This window comes from Anser cygnoides, chromosome 3 (assembly GCF_040182565.1).
Source record: "Anser cygnoides isolate HZ-2024a breed goose chromosome 3, Taihu_goose_T2T_genome, whole genome shotgun sequence".
NCBI classification, from domain to species: domain Eukaryota; kingdom Metazoa; phylum Chordata; class Aves; order Anseriformes; family Anatidae; genus Anser; species Anser cygnoides.
The window spans coordinates 38,842,450-38,864,572 of NC_089875.1; the positions used below are offsets into that span (position 1 = coordinate 38,842,450).

General features: G+C 39.9%; 1 protein-coding gene across 3 annotated transcripts in view; it reads left to right on the forward strand.

Annotated features, from left to right (window-relative positions):
- The first annotated feature begins 15,847 nt into the window (after nt 1-15,847).
- AKT3 (AKT serine/threonine kinase 3) overlaps nt 15,848-22,123 on the forward strand; it is a 152,916-nt gene continuing 146,640 nt past the window's right edge. Inside the window, exon 1 of one of the 3 annotated variants that reach the window (XM_066993933.1) lies at nt 15,848-16,000. The gene's annotated coding sequence lies outside the window, so the exon portion shown is untranslated. Of the gene's footprint in view, nt 16,001-16,022; nt 16,328-17,028; nt 17,619-22,123 lie in introns of those variants that run through there. The other 2 variants (XM_066993934.1, XM_013201875.3) reach the window with 2 other exon arrangements.

Genomic DNA, 22,123 nt, shown 5'->3' on the forward strand with positions numbered 1-22,123 from the left:
ACAGGAGGATAACAATTAACATATAGACACAACATTTTTTTAGATGTCTTTTCTTGTTATTTCCAGTACACCTTTAATGGATAAATTGTCACAGAACAAATTATTGCAGCATCAGAGAATCAAAAGGCCCTTTAAACTTCAAGTTATGATGACTTTCAAACTCCAACGCATATCTTTTTTATTTCTTTTTGATGGTATGTATCTGGCTTGACTTTCAAGCTTTGCGAAGAACTGTGAAGTAGCAACAGTGTCGTTACATTTCCATTTTATCTACTTGCCATTCAAAACTTGGTTTGAATTTTATTTCAGGTGGAAATTGTTGTGAAAATTCTTTAAGTTTGGTTGAAAGCAAGTGGGACCGTACCCTTTTTTTCTCAATTGCAATAATTCTTTCACCATAGTTCTGCAGTTCTACTTCCTTATGTAGCACCCTTGTCCACACAAGTTAAGGGAGGTTTCCTGGGCATTTTTACATTTGATACCCACTTATTATCTTTCAGAGAACTTTCTTACACATAGCATCAACATGTGATATCAAGTATCTATGTATACATGTTCAAGGGCCAGAGCCAAACTGGTGCTGAGAGTTGTAGTGAGTCATTGCCTGAGGATGAATCATCCTCTCAGCACCTGGGACTGAATCATCCTTCAGGCAGGCAACCATTGGCTGCTGTCTTTACAGACACAAACACTGTCTCATAGATTGCAGTTGTCTACATTAGGATTTCACTTGGCTTGTTATTGCAACCATTAATTGAAGAGAAAAGAAATGGCTAAAAAAATCAGTTTTGAGTTAGAAAGTCTTCCAGCCTACTTTCTCCATCCTTTGGATACTTTCTGATGTCATTGGAGGATACTTTCCAAACACTTAAGAAAAATGCACGAAAACATTGTCACTGATTTCATGTGAGAGGTGCAAATATTGCTCACAATCTCTAGTCTACACAAATGTCACCCTACCCCTACCTTCAACTAATCCCCCATTCCCCACCCTGGGTTATAGGCTTTCCAGAGCCATCTTTCAGATCAAGGACCAAGGACCAAGGCACAGGACATTGTTTTCCACTGTTCCAGTCAAAACAAAAATCTAAGAATTTATGTACTGGTGTATATTTCACCAGTTAAGGCAATACAGTTAAAATACTTCGTACCACAGAAAAAGTTTTTTATGGAGAGAGAGAGAGAGACGGAAAGAGAGAGAAATGGTGTTTGGGGATTGGTGACCTCTAATGTGGCAGAAATGGAAAAAAACCTGCTCATTCTGAAGTACGAGTTAGATATGCTATACCTGCTATAGTTGCAGTGATCTAAATTAACACTATGGCTTATAACAATTTACAATGTCTACAAGCTCTAAATGAGTTGTAAATGGCACACTGTTGAAGTAACAAAGGTTTCTTATTGTGTACAAATGCATTTTTTCCACTCTCATTTCTGAAAAAGAGTATCTATTTGCTATGAATATTTAATGATGGTATTCAGATACCATAGGTATCCATGCTATTTCAGATGCCCCTGGTATGCTGTCACTCCAGGAAAGCAGAAGTCTCCTTCAGGTTCTGTGTCTATCTAAAAAAATTTATGGCATCTTAAAAGGTACTAGACACCTGGAGACTACACTGGGGACATTTCTTGCTCAGCTTAGAAACTATCAAAACAAGCTGCTTTACCTTTCTGCTGTAAAAGCAAAAAGTGCTACTGCTTTCCTCCTCTGCCAGACTATTTTCAGTCTGAAACAAGTTTTACATAATAGAAGCAAACAGAAAAGTCTAGACTCCAGCTAATGTTTTCAGAAAATTCTCCTGTTGTTCATTTAGAAAAATGGTTGTTTCACGAGAATGAAAAGATAGTCTGCTATGGATGTAAAATAGCGCGCATATATAAATACAGATGTCTCCTTGGCCATTTCTGAAATGAAGGCCAAATTAGCCCAGATCTGCCTCAATAGGCAGGGCAGTAGCTTTATTCTACTGAATATATTTCCTTTGTTGAAACAGAATATTTCTGTGAAGTCAATGCCAGGACTTTATCAAAATAAAGTTTGTCCCATACTTCTTTCACAAGCAGCCCAGGTCACACACAGCAGTCTTCACACAAAACTGGGAAGTATCAGTAAATTCATATTATGAGAAAATTATTTCAGCTTTGTTTCAATTGCCAAAACAGCTGAAGCCAGCAGATTACCCTGAATGTGCAAAATGTAATTTCACCTATGATATTCCCAAAGCAATTTAACAGCTTTTCTTTCAAGAGATAGATTTCAAAATATTTCAAGACCTCAGAGATTATTAGTAGGCTCATTAAAACATAAACACTTTGCTCTAGTTGTTTTGTCTTTGTGTGTGTGTGTGTGCGCGGTTTCCTGAGCTCGTGGTAGAACCACGAGTGCTCTCCAAGGTCCTGAAACACAAGACTGGACCAGAATATATCATTACAATTTCAAAGTATTAATTTTATATTGGTACCTTTAACTAACTATGAATGAAAAGATATTTACTGAAAAATAATGATCTAAACTCAAAATGAGCAAGATTGATCTTGGAAAAGAGAACTTTGATTTAAATACATGCATATATTTATATCACATTTAGATACTACAGACTACAAATGATAGAGCAAAAAAAAAAACAAAGCTAGGCAACACCAGAAATGCAAAATAACATCCTTGTGAATGAAAATATTTGGGAAGAGTTTTTTGTGGATGTTGATTTTTTGGAAAGCAAGGTTGCCAAAATTCGCCAGACAAGTTGAATAATATAAAATTATTGCTGATATTTAGATATCAGTATGTTCAATATTAATAAACATTTCTGTTCTTTCCTCTTTTCACTTTATGTATGTCCCCTAACATTTTTGAACTTGGCAGTGACTTTTGTACTCAGAAGAAAAGTGACAGAAGAAATGTCATTAGCATTTGTCCCGAAATTTGAGGCATTGTGCTTGTTTTCCACTCCCCTTTAGCACTAACTTTGTATGGCAGAGTGGTGTGGTGAATATATTTTACTTTTGGATTTATTGTCCAAAGTTGTTGTAGCATATCATAAATTCAGGATAGCAGAGATTATGTGTAGGTTCCTATATAATGATTCTGATCTGCAGGAGCTGATACTGTGAAACACCTCTTCAAGCATTGAACATACTGGTAGTAGTCCAAGTTGCTCAACATGTAATGCATATTTCCTATAAGTTACCGTGGTCTTATTGCGGCAATATACACCTAAAGTTGTAACCAGCTGGTAATCTAGCAGCCTTAGTGAAGAGTCTAACGACTGAATGTGAATGTTGGCTGAGCTATCTTCACTTCCTTGCTGTTCTCATTCTGTAACAGAGCTCAGGAATAATCACCAAGTTTTTCAGAAAAGCTTGCTCTGCTGAGCCATTGATGTCTTTTTTTTTTTTTTTTCAGATAATTAAATGGCTTCTTTTTTTTAACCTACCTTTAATTTGATTTTTCTTAACCACTACCCTAATTAAAATGAATAACACAGTATAAATTAAACTTGTATTACTCCACTACTTCAAATTTCAGGGAGAATTTATTAGTAAAGTCTCCCTACCATAATCCCTGAGAGGTAATTTATTTAGAATGCTTTCTCCATTTCTTGCCATGTTTTCTAAATTTTATTAAGATCACATACAAACAAACAAGGCATAGTTCTTGAACAAGCGAAAATCATGACTACTGAAGACAATGAAGTATGTCAAAATAAAAATATCAGGAAATACTTTAAATTATGAAGTAATATGAAGATACTTTAACCAGAATTATACTATAAGAAGAATATAAATTATAATCATGAATTGGTGGTAGAGCTGTCACAAAAGAAATAATTCTACAGGTAGGAAATTAAGAGTAAACCAAACCAAACCAAACCAAACCAAACCAAAAAAACAACAAAGAATACTAAAAATATTTCTTCAAAATTTCTTTCTCATTTAATTACTGTTTTGGACACCTGATTCAAGAGACTGTGTAAAGGAAGAAGGATTTTAATCAACAAGCAATTCTCTAGGTACTTCATCAAGAACAGCAGTTAACAAAGTGGAAAGACATTTCTGGACTGGAAGACACAAGAGTTCATTATGAGAGCAAGCACAATCAGACCAAAGCACAATTAAAAGAACATCCATTATAATTGGAAACACCAAAACCTAGAATCACTAGATTTTCAGAAGACAGCAAGAGAAACTTATATGAGCCGTTTAAGGAATGGGTGCTTAAATACAGAATTAAGTCTGAAATACTAAGACTACACCAAAGACTTCTTGCAAGCATGCCTAAACAAAACAAGTGAGCTTGAAATTGAACTTTAAGGGTATTCTTCTTGTTAATTTTAGTAGTTCCAAAAGATTTACCACCCACTTCTCCACTGCATATGTTGATGACCTTTAGGAAGGACTACAGAATTTGGTGCCACAAAATGAAACATTGTTTTGCACATGTATTTTTCAAAAAAATACTTGGAGCTTCAACAGAGTGATCAAAACAAAACAAAATTATCCCTCTCAGTAGCTTCAGGAGCATACTTCATAGACAGGAGATGAAATCCACCGAAGAATTGTTCCCTTTCAGCAAGGGATAACTTTTGCATAGTTGTAGGGATATTTAAAAAGGAGGAGGATCAGAAACTTCATTAACCACTTAACTGTGAAAAGAAGATATGGACTAAAATCATTGCAAAATCTACACACAGTAGTGTTGATATCCTATTGCAGATTTATTCGTGTGACCAAATTAATCTTCTATCGCAGATAGTGGTGTTAAACTAAGACTTGGACTTAGTATTTGAAGGGTGAGAAATACTGCTCACAGGTTATACCTAGATGATGAAGAAATTCAGTTTCTTGACTTGCAACGTGAGAATTTAAGTCAGTATTATTTGAGATTGTTAAGACAAAGCTCAGGTGTCCACACCTATAGTGCCAGCAGCTACAATTACATCTATTTTTTTGTTGTTTCCTGGAGAAATCTCTTAAGGTCATAATATGCTTCCTTGTTTATAAAATAAAACAGATTTCCACTAGAAGATAAAAAGATATTGAATGTTAGTCATAAAGCTTGTGTTGCTCCACTCCTAGGAAATTAAAAATATTGTTACCAGATGTTCCACGTGGCCTTGTGTACTGAAGCTGTGGAAGCTTATGTCTATACTTCATTTATTGTTTGAAAAAACAGATGCAGAGAATATAATGGTGTTTACATGTATAAAGTGGCACTCTGAAGAACTCTGCTGTGCCACTGTCCTCTAAACTTGAGGGCATCAAAATATCATAGGCTTTAGTCTGATTTCCTAAGGTTATCAAGTCATTTCATGTTGTTATTGTCTGTTCATCTTCCAGTTCTTCCTAATAATTTTTGAATCCATTAGCCAATTCCAGTCAAATTTAGCAGGGACATAGTAGTCTCAAAAGCATTACATTTCTTCATGAAATTGTGTAGCTAGACAATGAGGAGAAAAAAATGAATCCTTCCTTACCTCCTCCATGGGGGGTGGGGGGGGTGGGGGGGGAAGAAAAAAGTACAACATTGAATTCAATAATCAGCTATCACATTCTGTTTCTGAGCTGAAAACATTTTCATATGAACTTTACTGTTTGCATAAAGTCATCTAGAAAGACCAATTTAGTTCAAATTCAGGTCTTAAGAAAAACTGTCTTCTGTCTTGTGAACCTGTGCAAACATTGTTTATTGTCATTCCCAGTTCTCTGATGTCTTTCAATCCAGTTGCTGCAAGATTTGAATTTCTATGGAGTACACATTTCTTGAATATTTTGGAAGCATCTTGCACACTGTGAAATCTGAAAGGGACTAAGAATAACAGGTCTATCACTTCTTCTAGCCGAAAATGACAAAGTTTTATTGACCATATAGGGCTCTTCTCTCACAATCAACTTTTTTCTTTCACGCTACGAGAAACAAAGGACATTTATTTTGTTGCAATATAATTCAAGAACCAAATCAAGATGGTAATTAGCACAGCACTAAACCATTTTTTGTTCTATATTAGCATTCTCTACAATACATTGTTCCTTAAAAAATGTGAAATTGCCATGGAATTGACCAGTAGAAGTAAGGCAATATTCACCGCATGTAATTTTAGCCACCCAAATTGCATTTTTGAAACAGAAGGCAAATCTGCTGAGACCACCCACAAAGTCAGTGGAGCCGGGCAGGTTCTTCTACAAGGTGATTTAGAGCAGGACTCCATTAAAAACATGGAAATCATCAGGGAATTAGCCTTCTAACTAGTATCATAACTTAGACTTCTAAATGTACAGTTGGGAATTCTAATAAAGATTTGAGACCTGAAATCCATTTTCATCTTATTCCCATGACTGTCTGTAACCCTGTGTCCAGGCTCAAGAGTTACTATAGTAATTCTTAATTACAACCCTTGTGAAACAGATAAACCTACCAATGGTTGCACTGACTAAGACAGTAGAAAAAAAAATATTAGATTTTCACCTGTATTGTACACAGAATTAAGACCTGGCCTTTAGTACATTTGGAAGGCTTTGCTAGCTTTGTTTGCAACTGGAAAGCAGGAAATAAAAAGCTGTGGTGGTGGCAGTCTTTCTGCACAGAATTAGCTTGCATAGATGAAGGTTACTAAGGAATAAATAGCTTGAAAACAAGATAAATGATAAAAATCCTATGAACCTATATTCCAGGTGACGTCTGTTAGTAGTACTATGTTTCACAGATGATCCAAAGGAATCAACCTCTAACTTGTGTCAAGAAGATAAGAACAACAACAGTGTTAAGTGAATTTACTCTTCTGTTATGAATATAATATTTTAAAGTACTACTGCGGAGTAAGAGCCATGAGTTATTTAAACATTTCTGTAGGGTTTTAAACATTCTGATGAATCATTTATAATTAGCTATGATTAAAAAGTCACTGTCAAATAGATAACCCTAATGAAAAATATGTTACAAAGCAACTTTCTCAACTAACAATATCTTTTTTGAAAAAAAAATTAAAAAGATTTTACTATAATTACAATCCCATATTAATGATTCATAAGGAGATATGATGTTAGAGCGCCTTCTGATAGCTGGCCTTGCTGGCTAGTGAAGGGAGATAAATGTTTTTTGTTCATTTGAAATTTCATCTGAAGATTCTGCCAAAAATATTTTTCAGATCAAAAAGGGACAGAAGTGAAAAGGCTTCCAGAGATACATGCTATATAATAGAAAAAATATCAACCATATGTGCATTTTAGATTTGTAGATCAAGTTATAAGTTATAATCAGATTTTGACTCCCTAAATATTCTCAGAGTTCTAAATATAATGTTCTTCTATTTTTTTCCCACCTGAAACAGTAGCATAGCATTGCAATGTGCAGTAAAGCGAGCTGTCTTGTTCAACTTAGAAAAGATTGGATTTGGTTTGTGAGTGAAATGACATTTGACACTCCAGTACTGTCATGTATGAGTGTAAAGCATACTGTAGAAGCATGCAGTATGCTTTCATACAATCAGTATTTATTTAAGCAGTCTCGGCCTCTTGGAACTTCCATTAAAATGTATGGCAAGGACAACTTGCAAAGGAAATTCTTCCACTGGCTGTTTTTATGACCATCTGACTACCTGTCCTTTCTCTTCCAATAACTTTTTATGTCTTCCTTCTTCCAATTTAAAAAGAGAGGTGAAAGCCTCAGAGACAGTCAGTGCCTTCAACTTTCTTGAGAACTGGACACTGAGTGAAAAGGTTCTCTTCTATATGGCAAAGTCCGAAATATGAACTCAATGGCTATCTTGCTTGGCTATCATCTGGGCTACCAGTCCGTGCAAGGTGGCTGCTAAGTACAAATGTCAGAACCAGCTTACTGATTTTTGCCCAGCAGATAGTTAGTAGGTGCACTGGGTACTGTCACAACAGAGAGTGGTAGGGAACTGGCAGAATTACTGTGGTCTTGGGTACACAGGAGGGACTTACTACATTCTTGAATAGGTGAGATTTTAGGGATCTGCAAGGCAGCTGGAGTCAAGAAGTGTAACAATGTGGGAAATAGGAAAGAATTAGTTTATAAAGAATCCTAGATTTTTTAGTTCCACTGTCTGTGGAATATCTTATTTTTTGACTTATGCTTATCTACATTTAACAGCCAATATTTATCTCCAGATCACTATGTTAGGGTTCAACGTAAAGAAAAAACAACAATAAAAAAATGTTCATAAACTCAGATTTTAAGACGGTCATCAAATCTTGACTGTCAAGTTAATACAAACTTCAGGAATTTCCTAATTTTTAATCTTAGGTGAGCTAGAACAGGGTATTTAATTGTGATCTAAAGTAACAGAGAATCTAGCACATGTTGCTTAAATTATTACAATTTAATACTGCTCCAAGATTTAATAATCCTTGCGGGTAAAGCTGTAATTTATTTCTCTTTTGAGTTTGCTCTCAGTTTTCATTCACTGGATCTTCTCAAAGACCCATAAAAAAGACTGTTCCCATTTTATGTTGAATTATAGAGTACTCCATAGAGTGCTCTAAGTACTCTACCATAAGTTCTTACACAGGAATTTTCTTACTACAATGTCACGCTGTAGTCTTAACTCTTCCTTTTGTTAAGCAGATCAGACTGTAATCTTTCACTATAAAGTAAGATTTCAACATCAGATCATTCATTTTTAAATTCTTTTTAATTCTTTCTGCTGCTTTTAAAATGGGAGCACTGGCTGGGCATAGTGTTCTAGTACTGCTTTAATTAATATGGTAGTAACCCATCTATCTAAAATTACTGAAATTAATGCTTCAAGTTTACTAGCATTAATTCACCTTGAGCAGCTTATCATGTTACCTTCATTTCAAACCAGATGTCACCTCAATAAATAGGTTATACCCTCAGTGTAGATTCCCTGTTAAGGATATATTAAAACTATTACAAAATTCCTTGCAGTTATCCTGGATAAGAAAATGACTTACTGGAAGGAGCTGAAGACTGGTACTATGAAAACGACATACTGACAGTTTACTAGGAAGTTCACCCTTGAATTGTCTATAATAATATTTTTTTCTTGGTTTACAAGATGGATAGATTATAGAATGAGACAAGTTATGAATTCTGTTCAATAGTAATAAGAATTCTTATCTGTTGTTCTGAAAGAGGATCGCCAAGAATTTTTAACATAACAAACAACCAATAATGCTTCTGACAGCATGAATAGTTACAGAGATAACATACAGCTCTGAATTCGAACCAGTAAATCTGAACCTGTACACAAAGGAAGATATCACAAAACACATACGAACACACAAGTAACAAACCACAACAAGAAAATCAACTGCAGAATTTCACAGCACCTCCTCTGGCAAAGCAGGACCAAGGAAGAGGAGCTTCTTTTAGGCCATAGTGAGACAACTTGACAGAAATTACCCAAGTCCACTAATTAAATGTAGACCTCCCCTTTGCAAGCAACAATGGATGGGCCTTCAAAGTTTATGTCTTAGCTTTAGTAAGTGAAGTTCTTATTTTCCTACTACTACTTTGTTTTCTTCCCACTTCCTTCTTTGCAAAAGAATATTTTATCATCATATATTTGTTTGATTTTTTTTTCATCTCTGTAGTATAAATTCCAAAATTTCTACTGGGTGGAGTTCTGCTGTCTTCAGATTGGAGTCCAGGGTATAAAACTGTTATAAAAATGAAATCTGAAATAAGTGAATGATTTGCCTGCTGTCTAAATCTAATAAACAGCAAGCTACTCTACAATATTGCATTTTAATACACTCAATAAGAACTCACTGTTTTAATGTTAACCTGAAATAAATTACTATAAGAAATCATACTAGTTAGAATTACAATGATTTTTAAAACAATACAGGCACTACTGCAGTTTTTACTTTGTCAACGATGATGGGCTTAAAACAATTCAGGGAGAAGGGACAGTTGTATTATAAAAGATTAAGTCCTTCCCATGTTAATATATATGCCATTCTCACAGAAGTCAAGGACATAATCTTGACTCAACAGTGTCAACGGGAAGTCAGAGGATTAATTAGCTAGGAAAACAAAAGCAAATTCTTAAAACAAGACAGTTTCAGTGGCAGAATTTTTAAGGATAGTACTTGAGACTTACATTGATGAATGTCTTTTCTAAAAAATACACAAAATTATTGTTACAGCCATTATAATACTAAACACCACTTTATAACATTTACCTAAAGTTTATTTTAAGAGAAGCCTTGTTTTTAACAATCATCTTAAATCCTAGTAAACTGAAGAATTAATTAGCAAGCATGGAGGATCAGCAAACTAATGCTTTAGTCTGTTAAACCATCTGCTCAGGAGCACCCTGTTCAAATCTTGGCATTATGAGAAGATGGGTGAATGCTTTTGTCTCTTGCACTTAGTTACAACTTGCCATTCTTGGCTAATATATATATATATTTTTTCTTCAGCTCATGGTAAATAAAGTTAAAAAGAGGTCAATAATTGATCAGATTTCTGTTATCATGAAGTTTGCTAAACAGATTGCTAACAAATTTGGCAGAAAATCTTACTGTAGACATTCCTCTTATTTCGTACCACATTCCTGTATACAATAGGTACGTACAAAGGACTGGATTCATCATCATCTTTTGCTAGTTTTACTTTGTACAAAGCAGATATATATCCAGTTAAACCACCGAAACTTGTGTAAGGTAACTGAAGTGTTCAAGGCAATCTGCCCTTCAGTTTTGAAGACTATTAATGAATGCACCATTAATATTTTAGCATATCGTTATACCTCATTATTAACGAGAACATACGTATCAGATCTGAGAAGGTCCTTGTTATCACAACCCCAATCTGTCTTCGTGTTCTAAACTTTTGTGCTAATTCTTTGATTTCATGTCACAGCTTAGTTTCCAGAAAATGCAGGTACTCTCTAGCATGGAATGTATCAAAGGCAAAGAGTGTAGCCAATGGTTTGGCCAGAGCCAGTGGAACAGTGTTATTGTTGACACTAAAACAATCTCCTTGTACTTCAGCTGCTCTCTTATAGACAAAAAAAAAAAAAAATAATCATGGAGGTCTGCCCTAGCTACAAGCCAGGGGATTGACACTGTGGGGAAGGAGCCCAGCAAATCACACGGTGAAGTCTACATGGTATCCGGGGGCAAAGGAGGGTGCTCTAAGTAACACACTCAAAGCATAAGGCGCACTTTACCGCTGATATCCTGATCATTTGCCAAAGAAAGTTCCAAAGGAAAAGACCTGGGCTCTGTCTGGCAATAGACAGCTTCCTTTCCCTTCATCAGCAGCCAGCTTTCTCCTCAGCTGCTTCTTTCTAACTCTGGGCAGCCGTGACCCTCTCAGGATCACATGGGGAAAATTTACGTGGTCACAAAACCTCTAAAGAGAAGACATCTGTTTAAAATTCTGTCCCTATCCCCATTAAACTTTATGCTCTCTGATTTTGCTCATGCATTACAGACTTGATCTTTCCAAGTAGCATCAACTGGCATTTTCTCATTGACTTCAATTAAGTGAGACCAGGACACAGACAGGGTTCTGTGTTAGAAATTGCTGTACGCTGGTAATTGCAGAATTTTATTCAAAGACATTTTTTATCTGTGCTGATGAAATTAAAATCGGATAGGAAAGAGAGAGAGAAGAAAGCTCAGGCAGAAAGGCTGGCATTTTATTTCTCTTTGGCTTTCTTCTGTGGTAGATTGACCTCCCTCAGATAAATCCGCGCACCATGGAAACTATTTTCTCACTGAGGAAAAATTTCCAAGTTCATCTGAAGGCCTATACATCAAGTTAAGCATATAGCTAAACTGTGCAACTGTGTAATCTTACTGCCCTCTTCCCATCCTTCCCTCCCATTGTTTGTCATACTTACTGTCATATCTTGTTTCAAAGTTGGGTAAGGTCATCGGGGCAGGGCATGTGCCTTCCTCTGTGTTTGCAAAGTGCCGGTGTGTGGGAGTACAGGAAAGAAGGGGAAGGAAAACACAGTTTCAGATCTTTGGAGGATAAATAATAAAGCAATAATAACATGCTGTAAAATAAATGCTATCAACTGATATTTACATAGTCCTTTATCTAAAGCCTCTAATGCATTCAGCATAATTATAGTGCTGTTCAGCAAAATATAGGTGGACAGAATAATAATTCCTTTATTTCTGTCTTGCTTTACTGCATATTCACAGATAGCCTACACCCTGCGGGCCTAAAATAATAATAATTTGAGTCCATATATTAATACCTTTTGTAAGCACTGATGAACCGTGACTGTCCGTGGAAAGCAGAAATTTCTGAATCCAGACAATTTCTGCAACGTACCAAGGAGCCACCTCGCTGCACGGGGCAGCTCAGCCGCATGGCACCTGATGCTGAAGCCCAGTCTTATGGAGCTGGTGGGATGTGCAGCAAAACACAGGGTGCAAAGGCAAAATCTACATGGCAGGATTTTCTTGTTTGAAATAAACGAACGACCCTTTAATTTTTTGTTTTGTTTTGTTTTGTTTTTATTTTTCCCAAACAACTCACAAATATCCAGGGACAGGGGGAAGAAAACAAAGCAAGTTTACAGAAGCAGTGGGATATTGCCCTCTGAGACAGCCTCAGGGACAGAAGAGCCAAAAAGAAATCAACTGGGAGTCAAAGAGAGTAAAGAAAAAGCAGAAAGGTATTACAGCAATAAAGTTATTTAGAAGCAAATGCAACAGAAAGGAAAAAAAATGCACTGTAAAATCCAACTGCACTTGTGTAAGTTTTGTTTCCTCCCAGCATCCCCTGGATTGCAACATCCCCTTCCTATGCTTTTCCTAAACGTCTTATCTAAATTCTGCAGCTTTACAATGAGCTGCCTCTGGTCGCCAGGAATCTAATTGTCACAGGAGACAGCTAGGGTTTGGGCAGCAATGGTCAGAGTCCTGAATCAGCTGTGTGCCTGTGACAACACAGAGAATCCAGAGTCACAGCTCAAGATAAGACAAACATGTTCTCCCTCACAGCAGCTGAACTTATGCTCACTGACAGACATGTTTAAACTTATGCATAAGAACTATGCATATACAAAAAACTTAGGTCATGACTTTTGCAGGCAGCACCTTAACTCCACTATAACAAAATGCATATCTCTTCTAAGCATCACTGCATGTAGAGCAAATTTCATTGCTCTCCTGCCAGTCAGTTGCCACTGATACTTGTGTGCTTCTCAAAGCATAACAAGACAGACATTAATAGGGAATTTAAAGGTAGAGATTGTCATCTGACCTACTGCCTTTTTTTTCTCTTTTTCTTTTTTTTTTCCTGAAAATTGCTGCACTTTGAGTTAAAATTGTTTTTAAAATGCATTGTTACATGGAAGTAAGCTTATTAGCTGACACAAGGAAAAAGGAAAGAAATTAAAATGAAGGCAATGTAATGCACAGAGGCAGAGAGAACCAGTGCTCTGCAGGCAGTCTTCTCTTCTCCCACTTAACTATTTATTTGCAGGAGTTATATGAATCTCCACAGTCTAAGACTCTATCACTCTGCTAGTATCACACTTAACATAAGCATGTTAGGTGAAACAAGGCATACATCCTTTATACATCCTTTTTTTTTTTTTTTTTTCCCCAGAATGGATAGAATTTGCAGAGATTGTATGCAAGTTTTCCATTTGGTTTCTGTAGAAATCATGATTATCAGTGATCATATAAAAGTTTATCAACCTTATTGGCAGTGCCAGTATGGGTGACAACGAATGGGTTTTATTCAGTTTGTTTCAGGGTTCTGTATTTGGAGCACACAACCGCAAAGGTGCCTGTTTTCTCTTGTATTTACATGTAGTCCTATTGTCCTTACCATGTGAACTACACTACTTTCTTCATTAGCATATGTTGTTAATATGTTCATTAAATTCATGTCACATAGTCATTAATCTGAAAATGATGTCATTTCTGCAGAACCTACAACCTCATTATGTTCACAGTATGTACATCACAGCCATGTTATTTCTGAAAGAGGTATGACACTATTTGGTTATTAATCCAGGGGTCACTTCTGCCAACCTTGCAGTGATTAACTCTTTGCAAGAAATCATTCTGATGTCTTGGAGTAAGACACTAAGCAATAAAATGGTTACATGCTTTAAGAAAAATAAAATACAAACTGTGGCATAGAGGCATTTATTTATATAGCACATTTAGTAATCCGTACAAAAATTACAGGTAAGATTCAGCTCACTAAGGTCAATATGTAAGGCTGAGCACCATCAAAACCTTAGGACTAGTTAGTAACTACAAATTTCCAAAAAGAGCAATGGCCTTACATTGCTAGGGAGTATGAAGGTGGCGAATCTGATTTCAAAGTCATGCTGGGCAAAAAAAAATCAGCCCATGGATAGTTGTCCTTATTGTATAGATAAATCTAAAATATCCTAATGAAGAATTACTGAAAAAGTACGTTCAGTTGCAGATCAGTTCATCAGATTTCAGCATAATCTTTCACCAATTTGTAATAAAACAAAAATGTAGAAAACTACACTTTTTTGGAGATAAGCGTTATCCTCTCTAATGAATATATTTTCACCACGGAGCAGTTTTTTCTTCTTTTTAGATTTAAAAAATGTGCATTTAGGCCAGATTTTCCTGGGTGATATACACTGAGTATATACAGATAAATTTAAGCAAACTGCTGTCCTCGTACAAGAAGTATCTGTTAGGCAGCTTTTTGAAAGTGAGGAGAAATGAACGAGGATGATCAACTACACAAATATACTAATAAGAAATTCGCTACTGTTTGTGGCAGGGATCAACATACAGCAGAAATGCAACAAATTCCTGGTCTGCCTGATACCAAATACCTCTGCTTTCCGTGGGCCCGGATTTCACACTAAACATTTGGTGCCTGAACAGTTTATTGCCAGTCTATCAGCTACTGCCCATGCAGACTTCACGCTGCCTCAGGTTCTGGGTGCTCTGCGGGGATCGCGGCAACCAGAAGGCACCTTCCAAGAACCAACCACACCTTTCGTTTTTCAGGAGCAGCATTGTGACAACGGTGAGGGGAGACATTAATGTATACATCCATGTTGAATAATGGATATTATGGCTTTATGTGCATCTTAATAGCTGATGAGATGCTCATTTCAGTCAAAAGTTTTTGAGGAAAGAGGAAGACTGAACTGTAAACTCGGGGAAAGGAAGTAATGCTTAGCAATGCACTTTTAAAACTTTTTTTTTTTTTCCAAAAAAGTTGTGTTAATCAAATAAATAATATTTTTTTGCTTTTCTTCACAGTTCAGGGGATGGGGAGCATAGGGTGCAGTCTGCCAGTGGAATCAGTAGGGCAAACAAACTCTGTAGCTCGAAGATGAAACTCAGCTGATTTATGAATGGGATTGTGCGGTATGGTTGCCTGCCACAGCAGGGAACGGATCCGCTGCCCCTGGAGGCAACTTCCCAGCCCTATGCCAACTCCTATGATTATTTGGATCCTCCAGAAATTCTCGCAGAAGCCCTGCAGCAGAAGAGGGAGAAGAAGGGGTTTCAGAGGGTTGTAGAGGAAGGCGGGATGCGGGAGGGAGGAAGTCCTGAGACGCAACCATGGGGCACCGGCGCCGTGTCCTCCTCGCCGCTGGCACCGGGAGCCGAGCCGTGAGCGAGCATCGCCAGGGCGCATCCGTGTGCCCGTCGGGGCGACCGCAGCCCCGCGGATGCCGGGACCGCAGCAGCACCGGGGCCGCCCCGCGGCGGGCGGGCCTCCCCCCGCCGCCTCCTCCTCCTCCCGCAGCCGCCGCCGGCGGCCCCGTCCCCGCCGCCCCCCTCACCTCAGCCGCCCCCCTCTGTCTGGCTCCCCCCGCGCCGTCTGGCGGCCCCCCCCCGGCCCCGGCCCCGCCGCGCTTCTCGCGAGAGCTGGGCATGCCGCCGATGCCGCCGCCGCCGCCGCCGCCGCGGAGGGGGAGACACGCGGGGGGAGCCGGTGACGTCGGGAGTTTTCCTGAAAGTCAATAACGAGCCCGGCGGAGGCGGCGGGAGGAGCCGACAGCGGGGCCCGGCCGGCTCCGGGGTGAGTGCGCCGGGGGGAGCCGCCGCCGCCGCCGCCCTCCTCCTGACCCCCGCGCGTCGATGCCGCCGCGGCCGCGCTGCCCGCCCGGGCGGCTCCGTGCGTAGCGGGGCGCGCGGCTCCATGTAGCCGGGGGGGGGCCGGGGCCGCCTCCTGCCGCCCCCGCGGAGCCGCCGGGGACCGCCGCCGAGCCCGGCGGGGGGACGGGGGAGGAGGAGGAGGCGGCAGCGGCGCCCTCCTCCCCTTCTCCCCCCGGAGCCGGAGCCGCCGCCGCCGCCGCCGCCCTCCGGCTCCGCAGCAGCGCCCGCGGCGCCGCCGCCGCCTCTGCAGGTACGGGGCGGGAGGGGCCGGGCGGCGGCGGGGCGGGAGGGGCGGGAGGGGAGGGAGCGAGGAGGCGGGCGGGGAGCGGGGGGGGAGGCGGGGAGGGGGCGCGGGGCGGCGGCGGCGGCGCGGCCGGGCCGGGCCCGGGGCTGGGGGGGGACCGGGGGCGGGGGTCCCCCCCCCCGGGCGGTGCGGGCGTTATGTAACGGGGGGGGGGGGGGGGGTGTCGGGCAGGGCGCGCCCCCGGCGGGAGCGAGCGCAGCCCCCCCGTTATCCCCCCCCGACGTTTTTTTTTATCCCCCCCCCCCCCCCGCGGGAGCGCGCCGGGGGTGACTGCGGCGCGGGGGTCTGGCAGCCCCGCGCGCGTGCCCGCGGCGCGGTGTGCGCGTGCCCGCGCCGCCCGGGTGATGCCGCCGCTGGCGGCTCCTGCCTGCGAGTAAACAAACCGGCCGCCGCCCCCAAACCCTCCTCCTCCTCCTCCTCCTCCTCCCGCACCAGCCATCATGGAGGCCGCCGCGCACATGCCGAGCAAGTTGACGCGCGGCGGGGGCGCGCCCCGCACGTGCTGCACCCCCCCCGCCATGTCGCCGGGGCGCGCGCCGCGCGTGTCGCAGCGTGTCGCGATGGGGGGGGGGGGGGGGATGGTGTCGCCGTGTCCCGTCCGCAGGGTCCGGCGGCGGTCGGCGAGGGGAGGGGAGCGCAGCGGCGGCGCGGTTGCTGCTGGTTCCCTCCCCACAGCTTTCCACGCTGGGTTATCTAACGGGGTTAGGCTAAAAAAATAATAATAAAAAAAAAAAGCCCAAATCCTGGGCTTGTGCGGCTGGCAGGGAGTAAACAAGTGCATCGCTCCTCACCTTCATTCTATATTTTTAACGTAATTTTCAGTTGGGTGGCTACTTGGATATATCTACAAGATCTCGTTTTTATTTTTATGAAAATGCGCCTACGGCTAGACTCGCTTAACTTCTCCTTAAGAAGTTCTCTTCTGAAAACCCCAGTGCCCCAGGTACCTCCATCACCACCCTTTCCCAGGACCGAAGGAACTCGCAGCAGCCTCTTCTACCGCTGTTTGTTTAGGACCTACCAAAACTTGGCGGATAGGCAGACGTACTTCCCCCATACCTCACCACATTCTGTACATAGCAATCAGTTTCCCAAGGCAAGAGGCATGCAAATGAGAGGTCCTAAACTTCTGAGAAAGGACGTCTTCAGCGTGACCTGTTGTTTTTGCAAGCTTCTGTAGACAAATATGAAAAGCGTGTACGTGAAATAGGAAAGAAAGCTTATTGTGGCCTTTAAGGTAAGCGTACAACTCAAGATCCCGCCTCTAGGACTGGCTTTTTGCTTGTCTGTTTGTTTTATGGGAGGAGCCTTTAAGTTGACCCCAATATCGCCAATTGGATTGGATTGCTAATTATAGCCCACGTGGATCTATTTTGGTTGGAAGCGACCAGTCAGTCAAGTTCAAATGAGAGCCAAAGAAAAACTGTAGAGATAAGAAAAATCCCGTTTCCTGGAAAGCCTTGTATTGTATTTTGATAACTCATTTTTCCTCTAATGTAAATGTTTGGTGTATGCACACACACACAGGTTAACACCAGTGAAACTCCTCTTTGAGGCAGTCGATGCTGTGGTGCGTTCCTGCCTTCCTCTAGCTAGGTTTGCCTTACCTCAGCGGGCCCTTCAGCTTCATAGAAAGTTGTATTTCAGCATCGTGCTCCTTCACTTGTTTGGCAGTTTGGGGGAAGATGATGCCTGGTTAAACAACGTGCTGCTGCTCTACGGGAAGTCCATGAAAAATCTGACACATACGAGTTTTTATCTTGCCCCAGTTGAAGCAGATACAGTGTTAAGGCTGAGATGGCGTTAACTTGTACTAGAAAATGTTGACATCTTGACACTGGAACAAATGCTTTGTGGAAGGAAGGGATAATAGTGGTGTTTTTTCTTTAGCTTACCCCAAAACCACCGGAGCTCTGCTATTGTTTGCAACCCAAGCTTCTGTTTGCAAGATGTTCCCAGAAACCATATCTCGACTTCCGACTTCAGTTTGAAACAGCATGTGTCTGAAGTTTGTATAATAACTGAGGCATCCTTCAGACTACTTGGAATTTGTCTGCCACTGGTTTATTTAGTCTTCTTTCACTTTCCGTGTGCAAATCAAATTTTCCCAATTTAAAGAGATAGTCATTTCTATACCCAAGAAGTTTTTTTTTTTTGTGAAATAACTTTGAAATACTTGATTGCTTTGGAAGGTATGACACCATTATTGCAGTAGTTCAAATGTTAAAATGCATTTGAAATTTCTGTGCTGTTCTTAGTGTAAAGAAGATACAGTTTCTCATAAAGGTATTTGGTTGGAATTTCATTTTGTGCTGCTAATTCAGCAGGAAAGGTTGACTTGGTGCGTGGAAGTCTAACTTTGGTGGCATCTTTGGTGACTTTGGCACGATGCTAGTTTTAACCAACACTGGAGAGTGGGAGGACCTTGAAATACATGGAGTGAAAACTTTCTTATAGTGTACTTCCGTTTCGATATGGTTAATGCGTAAATGGAGTTGCTTTAAAAGGAACACACCGGACTGTAGCTGCGTGCTTAGTATGGGTGTTAGTTGTCCCAAGTCAGCTAGCACTATGTGCCCAAAGCCCCTGGTTTGTTTTTCCCAGCTAATAAAGTAAACCTTCTGTTCAAAATGGGCACTGCTCCCTTTGTGAAGAATATTGATGATTCAAAGAGAGTGGAACGGTTAAATGTGTGCGTTCCTGAGTTTTATTTACCTTTAAAATGTCACTTTTGTTTCCAATATTTGTATGAAATTTACCACCACTTGTAAGATTGCCCTTCATTCTAGAGTGTTAGATTGGCTCTCATTCTGTTAGGATATGCCTACCAAGGATATCACGGTGGGGACGGAGGTTACTGTCTAGTGTAGCAGGTCCATCCGGGAGTGTGGCACTGCTCTTAAAGCAAGGGATCTTTGGGATGAGGAGCCTCGTGTCTGCTAGTGTGTTGCCTCCTGGTTACATGGAAAGGCAGCTCTGGGTGTTGCAAATTCTCATTGGTAAATCTGTGGCACTTGTTGCTCCTCTTTGCAACAGGTTGGCAGGCTATATAGAAGACTCTTTTCTAAGCAGTAGTTACATAGTAAATGGAAAAACTTATTCAAAGTGTTTTACAAATCTATTAAAGCCAGAGAAACAAATGAAACTACTGAACGGGAAAGTTGACTTCTTAGCGCTTTGTGTGGTGTCAAATCATCTGGTTTTTGTTTTGTTTTGGTTTGTGTTTTCTTCTGGGCTACTTGTATGAAGCAGATTCAGGGCTGCTTATATGAAGAGAAAAATTATAAATGAAGCTTGTTTTAGTTGAATCACTAATATATACTAATAAAAAACTTGCAGAAAATGCAAGGCTGTAGTAATAGATGGTATGGCATTTTGTCCTTGTCCTGTAGCTCTACATCGAGTACGGCAATTGAAGTAGTTTTGGCACATGTGATGGATTCCAAGCAGATTCTTTTTGTCTTTGCTATTTAAAGGTGTTGTTCAGGTATATTAGGAAGCTGTGGCGAAGTTGATACTTACAAAAAAAAAAAAGTTACAAATATCATTAAATGTTCTTGTCAAGGAGAGGAAGCATTTTTGTCCTGTGTATAGAAAGATGCTTGCTTTTGGTCATTTTAAATATTTCTCAGATTTTTGATATTAGTGTCAACATTGACTATGTTTAGATTAAATAATTTCTTATGTCTCACGTCCATCTTGAGCAACCCTATTTTTCCACATGTTTCTATGCGAGTGTCTAGGTGTGAGTCCTATTGATCACAAAGAGTATTAAGAACAAGTTCTCACCCTGTGAATTTTTCTGGAATATCCTGACTAAAGAGCAGCAATAATTCCCTTAAGAATGCAGCCAGGACCTCGGTGTTTCATACACGTGGCTGAATGATGCGATAGCACTGTTTGTCAGATGTTACTGCACTCTGTGTGTGATGAAGTTATTTTAATGCATCCCACAGTAGGGGCACAGGTGAAGAGCCTGGTTCAGCTTTACTGAGATCAATAAGGTCTTGCCACTGGATTTTTGTAGGTGTGGGATGGCAGTGCCTAGAGGTCAAAAGCTTCTCTTGCAGGTGGTTTAACCCCGCAAAAGTAATACAGTATTTCTTGGTGGAGTCTCAGCAGGCTTTCGAAACAATTTCTACCAACAAAAGTGTTTTTTTTTCTTTTTTTTTTTTTTTTTCCCTGAGTGTTTAGTGTGCTTCCTGGGATATGTGATTGGTACGACTTGTCTTGTGTTTTTCTAGCCTTAAATGTATCCAAGTGACAAGGTGCTTTTGAAAAATGAATAGTCTTCATTTATGGTTGTAGAGAATTCATTCTGTGCTTAGGAAATTCAGATCTCAAGTTGACGAGAATAATGCTTGTTGAAGATGAACAAGCAAATCCAAAAGGTTTAGATCAGAAGTTGGAGTGTGGTTCTGGTCATGCTGCAGTGGCAGAATTAGCAAGTTCAGCAATTTTTGATGGCTATGTGGGAAAGAATCACTTTTTCAAGCAAATTCAGAATTTAATTTGTACAATACCCAAATAATAAATAAATCCTAATTTAGGAGTTTGAACAAAAGTCTTTTCGTAGACATGTCATTGAACTTTTTCCATCTTGTATATTAATAGTTTGAGAGCACATTTTTTATTTCAATACTTTCCTTTTCTCATTACTCATGGTACTTTGCTTATTTCTGACTTTTATCATCTTAATTCTTTGTGGCTTCAACTGTGTGCTTGGCATTGTGTATGCGCTATGGTGCTGTGCTCCACAAAAGTTACTATCTTACCAAGAATTAAACATATGAGCTTAATGAAGCTCTATTTTGTATCTCTTAGATATCTTTTAACCTATCTCATTTCAGAATGTATGGGCATTTCTTGTTTCTATGACCTTTTGCAAATTAGACAACCTGTTTCAGGGTATTACAGACTTAAAAATCCAATTTAGTTTGTTTTCAGAATATTAAACTTGAGTTTAATTTTGCTTGGTAGCTTGAGACGTTACTAAACTATTTTTTTTTTAAGAGTGAAGGAACTTCATCTTGAAATGGCAAGAAAGAGTATTCCTATGTTAATCCTCAGCAAGTTAAATTTATCATATTTTGAAGTGTTGAGTGAAATATGGATGTCATAGTTAAGATACTCAACTAATCCTTAATTTGAGTTCTTTTAAGTCTCAAAACTCTCCCAAGTTCGTTATCTGAGTAACTTTTTTCTTTAATGCCTAACGTTAGCCATCCATTCACATTTACTGCTTTAAATATATATTTTTGGTTGAATTTCAGACCTGTATTCTCATACATTTTATTTTCTCACTCTCCTGTCTGATTTTCAGTTATTTTTTTTTCTGACTGGGGGAGAGAAAAGGATTCAAAGCATTTTTGTCAATAAAAACAGTGCAAACAATGGGTTGTTATTTTTTCATGTGGGATTCTAGAGAAACAATTTAGCTACTGTTAGAAACTTCCTTTATACCTTGGTAAACAAAGACGGGGTGGGTTTGTTCACCTTACCTTAATTGTACCTTTGTCCCTTAAAATAGCTTAATTTGTCATTCTGATATGAAAAAGAATACAGGATTATAGTTTCTTTATTGGCAAATTACTCTGTTGTGAAATCTAACTGAAACATATAACTTAACATATTAATATTTCAGTGTGACTGCAGTCACAATTGAACTTATCTGAAGTCTCTAACTCGCTTATCTAAACATGTATGAGTTATGTGCAGCTTTTTGACAAACTGTAAGTGAAG